This window comes from Somniosus microcephalus, chromosome 1, assembly GCF_052327205.1.
Source record: "Somniosus microcephalus isolate GS21.2 chromosome 1, FLI_Smic_1.0, whole genome shotgun sequence".
NCBI classification, from domain to species: Eukaryota; Metazoa; Chordata; class Chondrichthyes; order Squaliformes; family Somniosidae; genus Somniosus; species Somniosus microcephalus.
The window spans coordinates 433,905,317-433,916,833 of NC_140987.1; positions in this window are offsets into that span (position 1 = coordinate 433,905,317).

The window sequence follows — 11,517 nt, forward strand, 5'->3', positions numbered from 1 at the left end:
ATCTACACAACTTACTACACTACCAATCTTTGTGTCATCAGCAAATTTGGATATGTGGCTCTCTATTCTGTTATCTAAGTCATTAATAAATATAATGAATAGTTGAGGCTTCAGCGCAGATCCTTGTGGGACTCCAGTAGTCACTTCCTTCCAATTCGGGTATATACCCATTATCTATACTCCTGGCCTTCTACAGCCAAACCAATCTCCTAACCGGGTCAATAATTTGCCTTCAATTCCAATTCCATGTCTCCCAACTCTTAAGCCCACACTGCAAAAACCTTCTATGCTCCGACCAACTCTACTTAACTGCTTCCTAAATTGCTGTAAGTTTTGCTACTTCACTATAAATGATATCAAATCATAGTATTATATAAAAAGGGACAGAATGTGTCACGTCAAATGCTCTGGTCGAATTATAACCCACACACTAACCCACTTCATCTGAAGACGACACTTGGTCTTCACTACCCACGTGCAATGCAACAGGAGGTCAACTAGCAGTTAATAATATTAAATAGCAGTGGCTAGTGATAGATTAATTAGGAGAAGTAAGTGTGTTTTCCTGAGTTTTTGAGTAACTACAGTGGTGAGTTTGGGCCTATGGTCTATAGCCAGTTTTATATCGGCACTGTTTTAGTTCAGATTCCTGGAGATTGGCATCCATGAGTTGGCATCCCAGCTCTTTACAGAGCTTCCTTAACCTGGTGGCAGGCTCAGTGACCCATGTCAAACTGTAGTCCTCAATGTGTCCACATTAGGAAAGTAAGAGAGGAAACTTAGTCACAAGGGATTTCAATACTCAAAGAATAACAGCTCTGTTTATTTGTTCATCTGGAGCTGGTAGTCAATAACAGTTTTCAATTAAATTATTGGATTCAAAATACAACCACATCAATCCATGTACTGTGGAATTAGGACAAAGCACCTAATACTTTTCCAGAGACAATGCTGATGAATTGAAAGATATAACTAAAATATGATTTTCTTTTTTAATAGGACAGCTGCATGTTAGTAAACAGTTGTTGACTAGCATAGTCTCCAAGAAGTGTAGCATCCTATTGATTTCCTCTCGTCACCTTCGCTCTGTAATTACAGGATATTCAGAAAACTCATTTCAAATGCTCTTGACATTTAAGCACTTTGACAAATGCATACGATGTGCTTTGAATAACAACTTGCAAACAAAAGTTCCATTCCCAAGTGTGTCAGTTGTTTTTACTGGTTACGTATCTTCACCCAGATCATTTCCTATCCTTCCCACTTTCACACACCTCAGGCTATAGCTGACGGCATGAGTGGAGCAGACCTTGGACCTCGCCATATGCTTTTGAGCAGGGTTGTCTATAGGCCAAGTGCAAAAGGTGGACAGAGGACACGTTTGGGGAAGGACAGGGGAGAATGTTTAAAGTCCATTTTGCTTCCAATTTTCTACCCTCCTCTTGTTAAGGTAGTGACTCACACTGCACTGCTGTTTCATGGATGCCGGCTGTTGTCTGGTACTTTGTCCAAGTGATTCATCTTCATGTTTGCGCACAGATAATGAGGGCTGGCAGGCTATTTAATGGCAGGAACATCATACTAGGATCAATTTTGTCCTCACCCAATAGGAACATAAAACATAGGAACAAGAGTAGGCCATTCAGCCCTTCGAGCCTGTTCTGCCATTCAATTAGATCATGGCTGATCTGCATCTTAACTCCATCTACCCGCCTTGGTTCCATAACCCTTACCTAACAAAAATCTATCAATCTCAATTTTCAAATTTTCATTTGACCCCCCAGCCTCAACAGCTTTCTGGAGGAGAGAGTTCCAGATTTCCACTACCCTTTGTGTGAAGAAGTGCACTCTGACCTCACCCCTGAATGGCCCAGCTCTAATTTTAACATTATGCCCCCTTGCCCTGGACTCCCCCCACCAGAGGAACTAGTTTCTCTCTACCTACCCTATCAATTCCTTTAATCATCTTAAACACCTCAATTAGAGCACCCCACAGTCTTCTATACTCAAGGGAATACAAGCCTAGTCTATGCGGCCTTTCCTCATAATTTAAGCCTTTTAGCCCATGTATCATTCTGATGAATCTGTGCTGCACCCCCTCCAAGGCCAATATATCTTTCCTGGAATAACAACTGTAAGACGTCACTGCTGGACCTTGCAGTTTTAAGATTCGAACCTGAGATTTTTCGAGAGTGACAACAACACACGAGCTCCGCTTAAAGAGTTACTTTACTAAAAGCAGATTCAAAACTACAGCTTAAGCGATACACCAACAATGTCACGAGAGTGTAGTGTATGTACCTTTAAGGGGAGAACTACTTTTTACAGCTCCTGTATACTGTAGTACCGGCAGTGACCACACCTGTATATAAACCCTGAGTAGGGATCTGTACAGTTAGTTTTAGAGTAACCCTCATCCAGTAAACACCTGTTGATTGTTCCCTGCAGTCTCTTGTCTAGTTATTGAAGGACACACTACATCAAGATACACGGATCTAACATTGGCGACGAGCAGATTCGAACCTACCTGCAACTCTGCATCACCTCCCAGGGATTCGCTCCTGGAGAACAGTGAAAGAAGAAGGCCGAGTCCAGAAGTACGGGTGTCGACCATCCAGCGGAGATTTGAGCATCGCAGAGGAGGCTGTTGAGAGCTGGGCTTGGTTCTCCAGTCACGGTGGTCCAGCGAAACGGGCTGGCAACAGGTACGGCGCAGACCCTTCCCGGACAGCGGCGGCTAGAGCCGACCGACGGCACAGAAAAAGGCTGAGCAGCGTCGATGGGATAAGAGAGAGGGTAGAGCGCACAGGGCGCAGCCGGTGTTCAAGACCGAGCGGCGTTGACGGGAGAAGAGAGAGAGGGTAAAGCGCACAGGGCGCAGCCGGTGTTCAGGACCGAGCGGCGTCAACGAGAGAGGCGCGGAGGAAAACGCGCAGAGCGCAGCCGGTGTTCAAGGGCCGAGCAGCGTCCGCGGAGAAGAAGGGAGAGCACGGGAAGAAAGGAAAGTGCGGGAGACGCCATTTGAGCCGCAGCGGAGAAGAAGGGAGAGCGCGGGAGACGCCATTTTGAGCCACAGCGGAGAAGAAGGGAGAGCACGGGAGACGCCATTTTGAGCCAGTCTAACCACGCCCAGGGATGCCGAAGAGTGGCAGTGTCGCAGCGTTCGACAATGAAGTCAAAGATTGGGTGACATATGTCGAACGCATAGAATGTACTGCAAGGCGAATGAAGTGCCAGATGACAGGAAAGCGCTGGTATTGTTGAATTCCATGGGTGCAAAAATGTATGGCTTACTGCGGAACCTAGTAACCCCAGAGAAGCCAGTGGAAAAGGATTTTGAAAAAAAAGTGTCAATCCTACAGGACCACTTAAACCTCACACCGCTGCTGATAGCAGAAAGATTTAAGTTTCACAAAAGGAACCAGCATAAAGATGAAAGTAATGCTGAGTATTTAACGGAACTGCACAAGCTATCGGAACACTGCCAGTTTGGAACGGGACTAGCAGATACTTTAAGGGACAAGTTTGTGTGTGGGCTTCAAAGTGAAGGAACCCAGAAACGGCTTCTATCAGAAAAGGATCTTACGCTGGACAAGGCTTTCAGCATGGCAGTATCACACGAAGCAGCTGCATGGGGCGCTGCAGAGATACAACGGAGACCGCAAGAATATGGCACAAATGAAATGTCATATGGAACAGTGAAGTGCTATCGCTGCGGCAAAACAACACACGACCATAATGATTGCTGATTTAAGGACAAAGTGTGCAGACAGTGTGGAAAAGTAGGACACATAGCAAGAGTTTGCAGGTCAAGAAAGAAAACCAGCAGCAAGAAATCTCCACAGGAGAAGTACAAGAAGGTACATAAGGCGACGGAGAGTAGTTCAGACGAACAGAAAAGTGATACAGACTCCGGAAGCAAGGAGCTGGGTTGTCTGAAACTACTTAATGTAATCAAAATGGAGGATCACCAAACTATCTGGGTCACGCTCAAGATAGCCGGAGTCCAAGTGAAAATGGAATTGGACACAGGATCAGCCCTAACAGTCATAAACCGAAGGGACTACAAGCGTCTATTCTCACATATACCCTTGAGAGATACAGAGATTGTCTTGAAGACGTACACGGGGCAAAAAGTCTACCCCAAAGGAAAAATAAGGGTGAACGTTATAGATAACGGCAAGGAAACACCAAAAATGGACCTATATGTATTGCCATATGGAGGACCACCACTACTAGGACGTGAATGGATCCGGAAGATACAGCTAGATTGGCATTCCATACAAGCACTGACTGTAGATGCCAAAAAGGATGACGACGTCACACCTGGACGACTGTCAAAAATGCTAACTGACGCACAAGAAGTGTTCCAGGAGGGACTCGGAACACTAAAAGGCATAACAGCGACGATCAAAATAGAGGAAAATGCAAGCCCAAAGTTTTTTAAGGCCAGACCGGTGCCTTATGTGGTCCGCCCAGCCGTCGAAGCAGAGCTGGAAGGTTTGGAACGTTCAGGAGTACTGTCCAAAGTGGACTGGAGCGAATGGGCTACACCCATCGTTCCTGTAATGAAGAGGTCGTTGAGTAATACGCCTGGGGAACCAAAGAAGGTTCGCATCTGTGGGGACTTTAAGGTGACAGTGAACCCAGTCCTTCACACGGTACAATATCCGCTTCCGCGGATTGAAGATATTTTCGCCTCGCTATCTGGAGGGAAATGCTTCACTAAGATTGATCTGGCCCAGGCGTACCTGCAAATGGAGGTAGAAGAAGCCTCGAAACAGTACCTCACGATCAACACTCATAAAGGTCTCTACCAATATAACTGGCTGGTGTTCGGGGTAGCATCAGCTCTGGCTATTTGGCAAAGGGCAATGGATCAAGTCCTGCAAGGGATTCCAGGGACCCAGTGTTATTTGGACGACATCCTGGTCACGGGCGAAAATGACAGTGATCACCTCGCCAACCTGGAGCAGGTGCTCACTAGATTGATGGAATATGGGCTCCGAGCTAATCGCCACAAATGCGAGTTTTTCCAGAAGCAGATCTTGTATTGTGGCCACGTTATTGATGAAGAGGGGTTACATAAGTCCCTGAAAAGATTGAGGCAGTAGTCAAGGCTCCAGCACCGGAAAATGTGTCACAACTGAGGTCGTTCCTCGGGCTGGTGAACTACTACCATAAGTTCTTGCCGAATTTGTCTACAGTACTACACCCACTGAACACCCTACTGCAAACGGGGTGATGCACTATCAATTGCTACAAAAGACTGGAGATTGAGAAAGTAATAAACAGGCTTTTATTACCAAAGAACAGAGCATGCCTCTTGTGGTTGCCTGGTATCCAAAAGGGCCGGAGGCTGCCGAGCAGCGACCTTTATACCCAGCCATGAGGGTGGAGCCAGGGGCGGAGTCAGCTGAGGCATGCACAGACAAGTACAACAATATGCAAGAGTGAACAACAGTACTAACAGTGAACAACAGTACTAACAACAGTGGTGAACAACAATACTAACAACAGTGGTTTACCACATTCACCCCTTGTTTAGAATTGAGTCCGGCGGGGTGAAGTGCACTAAAAATTAATGTACTGAAGTCTATCAGGAGGCCTTGTAAGCCATCCTGAGCGTCGCAGCAGCGGCAGTGATGGTGCAGCATCCAACGTTGAACCCGGTGTCTCGTTCAGAGGAGGTGTAGCAGGTGGCGGACCCTGGGGCTGCTGCATGCCATCTACAGGGGTCAGAGCATGGGTAATGGGAGGTAGCGATGGTGGTCTCTCAGAGGCACCCGAAGGTGCGAGGTCTCGTGCGGGGACTGTGTCCTGGGGGTAGGCAGGAGTAGCGGTGGGTGGCGAAGAGGGTGTTTCAGGAGCACCCGCAGGTGCGAGGTCTCGAATGGAGACTGTGTCCTCCCGCCCGTCCGGGTACACCACGTAAGCATACTGCGGGTTGGCGTGGAGGAGGCTCACCCTCTCGACCAGGGGGTCCGCCTTATGGGTCCTCACGTGCTTCCACAGTAGGACGGGACCTGGAGAAGTCAGCCATGTTGGTAGCGAAATCCCCGATGTGGACTTCCTGGGGAAGGAGAACATTCTCTCGTGAGGAGTGGCATTGGTGGGTGTACAGAGCAGCGACCGAATGGAATGGAGCGCTGCAGGGAGGACCTCCTGCCAGCGGGAGGTCGGAAGGCCCTTAGATTTTAAGTTTAAAAGGACTGCCTTCCAGACTGTCGCATTCTCCCTTTCCACCTGGCCGTTACCCCGGGGGTTGTAGCTGGTGGTCCTGCTTGTAGCAATGCTTCTCGCGAGCAGGTACTGCCGAAGTTCGTCGCTCATAAAAGATGAGCCCCTGTCGCTATGGATATAGCTAGGGAAACCGAACAATGCGAAGAGGTCATTCAGACATTTAATGACCATGGTACTGGTCATGTCCGAGCAAGGGATGGCAAACGGGAAACGGGAGTACTCATCAATTATATTGAGGAAGTACACATTGCGGTCAGAGGAGGGGAGGGGCCCTTTAAAATCGATGCTCAGCCGCTCGAAGGGGCGCGTGGCTTTGATCAGGCTCGCTCTGTCTGGCCTATAAAAATGCGGCTTGCACTCGACACAGATCTGGCAGTTCCTGGTCATGGTCCTGACCTCCTCGATGGAGTAGGGCAGGTTACGGGATTTGATAAAATGGAAGAACCTGGTGACCCCCGGGTGGCAGAGGTCATTGTGGAGGGTCTGTAATCTATCAACCTGCGCGTTGGCGCACGTACCACGTGATAGGGCATCTGGGGGCTCATTTACAAGATATCGTAATTGTAGGTGGAGAGTTCGATTCTCCACCTTAATATCTTGTCATTCTTGATTTTGCCCCGCTGCTTATTATGAAACATAAAAGCTACTGAACGCTGGTCAGTGAGCAGGGTAAATCGTTTTCCGGCCAGGTAATGCCGCCAATGTCGCACGGCTTCCACAATGGCCTGGGCCTCCTTTTCGACAGAGGAGTGTCGAATCTCGGGGCCCTGGAGGGTCCTTGAGAAAAAGGCCACGGGTCTCCCCGCCTGGTTAAGGGTTGCAGCTAGGGCAAAGTCGGATGCGTCGCTCTCCACTTGAAAAGGGAGGGACTCATCCACAGCGTGCATTGTGGCCTTCGCAATATCGCTTTTTATGAGAGTGAAGGCTGCACAGGCCTCTGCTGTCAGGGGGAAGGAGGCGGACTTGATGAGGGGTCGGGCTTTATCCGCATAGTTGGGCACCCACTGAGCATAGTAAGAGAAAAACCCCAGGCATCTCTTCAGTGCTTTCTGGCAGTGGGGGAGGGGGAGCTCCATAAGAGGGCGCATTCTATCGGGGTCTGGGCCGATGACTCCGTTCTCCACTACGCAGCCAAGAATAGCAAGGCGCTTAGTACGAAACATACATTTGTCTTTGTTGTATGTGAGATTCAGCCGCTGGGCCGTCCGGAGGAATTTCCCTAGATTAACGTCGTGGTCCTGCTGGTCGTGGCCGCAGATGGTGACGTTGTCTAGATATGGGAAAGTGGCCTGGAGCGCGTTCTGGTCAACCATCCGGTCCATCTCCCTTTGGAAGACAGAAACTCCGTTGGTGACGCCGAAGGGAACTCTGAGAAAGTGATAGAGCCGACCGTCAGCTTCAAAAGCTGTGTACTGGCGGTCCTCAGCCCTGATGGGGAGCTGGTGGTATGCCGACTTCAGATCAATCGTTGAGAACACCTTGTATTGTGCTATCTGATTGACCATGTCAGATATGCGGGGGAGTGGGTATGCATCCAACTGGGTGTAGCGATTGATCGTCTGGCTGTAGTCAATAACTAGGCGCTGTTTTCCGCCAGTCTTCACCACCACCACTTGTGCTCGCCATGGGCTATTGCTGCTCTCGATAATCCCTTCCTTCAGGAGTCTCGCTACCTCGGATTTAATGAAACCCCTATCCCCGGCACTGTAACGCCTACTTTTGGTAGCGATGGGCTTACAGTCGCGGGTGAGGTTAGCGAACAAGGAGGGGGGGGAGACTTTAAGGGTGGAGAGGCTGCAAATGGCGCGCGGCGGGCGATTTAAAAACTGCTGGCTGCAGACCGTGAGAGGGGGGAGGGGTCCACCGTACGCTAAAGTGACACTCTTAAGGTGGCACTGAAAATCCAACCCCAGTAGGACGGCAGCGCAGAGATCGGGCAGGACCAGAAGTTTAAAATTTTTGTATTCAGTACCCCGCACTGAAAGAGTCACCATACAGTAGCCACCGACTTCCGCTGACTGGGCTTTGGAAGCCATAGAGATGCGATGACGCGTCGGCAGGACCGGGAGAGAGTAACTGCGCACCGTGTCGGGGTGTATAAAACTCTCCGTGCTCCCGCTGTCAAAAAGGCAGGTAGTGGCGCGGCCGTTTACCGTAATGTCCATCATGGACCTGGACAGTTGATGTGGGAGAGATTGATCCAGCGTCACGGAAGCCAGCGTATGTTCAAGCGCGTCGATGCGGTCGTCCGATGAGGCGGTGGTGGAGTCCGGGTCCCCCGTAACCGAAGTCGGAGGCGTCCAAGATGGCGGACAAAATGGCGGCGCCCACGGTCCCGATCCCCACGCGGCTGGGGGAGCCCAAGATGGCAGGCAAGATGGCTGCGCCCACGGTTCGCACGCGGCGCTGCTGGCGTTAGCGGTCTTCCCTTTGCAGGCGCTAACGTAGTGACCTTTCTTCCCGCAGCCGGAGCAGGTAGCATTCTTCGCGGGGCAGCGTGCTCTAGGGTGTTTAGCTTGGCCACAAAAATAGCATTTTTGTGCCTTGGACATCGCTGCAGCAGTCGGAGGTGGCGGTCCCATGGCCCAAGATTGCGGCGTCCATGGCGCGGGGCGATTAGGGGAGAAAGCGTCCATATTTCTGTGGGCCGCGTCGAGCGAGAGCGCGAGGGACACTGCCTTTGTCAGGTCTATTTCACCCTTCTCCAGCAGCCTCTGCCGGGAGTAGTCGGGCCTTAGACCCGCAACGAAAGCGTCTCGTATCAGTCCCTCCGCATGTGCCGCGGCCGATACTTCCTTGCAGTCGCAGCCGCGTCCGAGTACCCGCAGTGCCCGTAGGAAGGCCTCCACCGATTCCCCGGGCTGCTGTCTGCGAGATCTTAAAAGGTGCCTGGCATAGACCGTGTTAACCGGGCGTGCATACTGCCCTTTCAGTAGGTCGATAGCCGCCGCGTAGGTCGTCGCATCTTGGATTAAAGTATAGACTTGGTGGCTCACCTTCGAGGCCAGGATTTTCAGTTTATTTTCATCAAGAGTCATGTTTGAGGCTTCCAGATATGCCTCAAAGCAACGCAGCCATTGTGCGAATTTAGTTGACGAACCCGCTTCTTGGGGGTCTAGGTCCAGGCATGTTGGTCTGAGGGCTCGCAGCAGCGCCTGCTGCTCAGCGTTTTGCGCCACCGGTTGATCAGCATCTGCAGCCAACATTTAACTTTGGTAATAAAATTGATGCACTATCAATTGCTACAAAAGACTGGAGATTGAGAAAGTAATAAACAGGTTTTTATTACCAAAGAACAGAGCATGCCTCTTGTGGTTGCCTGGTATCCAAAAGGGCCGGAGGCTGCCGAGCAGCGACCTTTATACCCAGCCATGAGGGTGGAGCCAGGGGCGGAGTCAGCTGAGGCATGCACAGACAAGTACAACAATATGCAAGAGTGAACAACAGTACTAACAGTGAACAACAGTAATAACAACAGTGGTGAACAACAATACTAACAACAGTGGTTTACCACACGGGGGTACCATGGAAGTGGTATGATGAATGTAAACGAGCTTTCCAGAAGTGCAAAGAATTGATCACATCAAAAGAGGTGTTGGCTCATTTCAACCCAGCACTACCAATTCGGTTGGCATGTGATGCATCACCCTATGGTATTGGAGCGGTGCTGTCGCACAAATTCCCGGACGGCTCGGAGAGGCCAGTAGCCTTTGTGTCTCGGTCACTACGCTCAGCCGAGCGTAACTACGCCCTGATTGACAGGGAGGCCCTCAGCCTAGTGTGGGGAGTGAAAAAGGTCAACCACTATCTGCGCGGGCAGAGGTTCACCTTGCTGACTGACCACCAACCACTTGTCTCCATCTTTAATCCAAAGAAGGGCGTTCCGGTGATGACTGCGCAACGGCTACAAAGATGGTCCCTTTTTCTAGGGGCGAACCAATACGAAATCGAGTATAAGGGCACGAAACAGCATGGAAACGCTGATGGGCTATCATGCCTGCCACTGCCTACTGCGGAGGAAGCACCAGCAGTGGACCCTATCGAAATATTTTATTCGACTATAATTGAACGCTTGCCAGTAACTAATGCGGATATAGAGAAGGAGACCCGAAATGACCCGACACTGTCTCGGGTATATGACTTGACGGTGAAGGGATGGCCAACACATGGCGACTCACTGTTGCCAGCATTCTCATCCAGAAGAGAACAGCTGTCAGTATGCCAGGGGACCTTGATGTGTGGATCCTGAGTGGTAATTCCACCCAAGTTAAGGGAGAGAGTGCTCAATGAGCTTCACGAAGGCCATCTGGGAGGGGTGAAAATGAAAAGCCTTGCTAGGGCTTATGTGTGGTGGCCGGGGATCGATCAGCAAATCGAGGACCTGACAAAGAGCTGCTCAGGATGCCAGAAGGTCCAAAATGCACCACCACATGCCCCTCTACACCCACGGGAGTGGCCCTCCTCTCCATGGCAACGGGTGCATATTGATTTTGCTGGTCCATTCATGGACTCAATGTTTTTAATAGCTGTGGATGCGCACTCGAAATGGCCTGAGGTGATCAAAATGTCCTCCACCACCATGGAGAAAACGATTGCAGTCCTACGGACCATATTTGCCAGGAACAGCTTGCCAGAGCAGATTTGCTCTGATAACGGACCACAGTTTGTGTCCGAAGAGTTTCGGAAATTTATGAAAAGGAATGGGTTAAGGCATTACACATCCGCCCCGTATCATCCAGCCACAAATGGATTGGCTGAGAGGCTCGTACAAACCTTTAAAAAAGCAGTAAGGGCCATGTCCGATGACGACATTCCACTGCAGCATAAGGTGGACAATTTCCTGTTAGCCTACAGAAATGCGACACATGCAGTCACCAACCAGACCCCGGCCATGATGTTCTTTAACCGAAGGTTGAGATCTCGTCTGGATTTGCTCAGACCAAATGTGCGAAGAGATGTTGAGAATAAGCAATTCCAGCACATCAATGAGAAGCCGACAAGGAGCTTCAATGTAGGGCAACCAGTCTTGGCCCGCGACTACCGAACAGAGAAATGGCAACCAGGAACGATATTCACACGGCGGGGGCCAGTAATGTACACAGTGGATGTTGGGGAGAACATTGTGAGATGCCATGTCGACCAGATCCTAGAGTCACAGGAACGAGTCAACCCCATGTCTCGCGTACCTGGCGATGAACCCAACATACAGGTAGCATCTACCCCAGAAACAATAGCATCGGAAGCTGATGAACCAACCGACGACAGAGGGCCAGA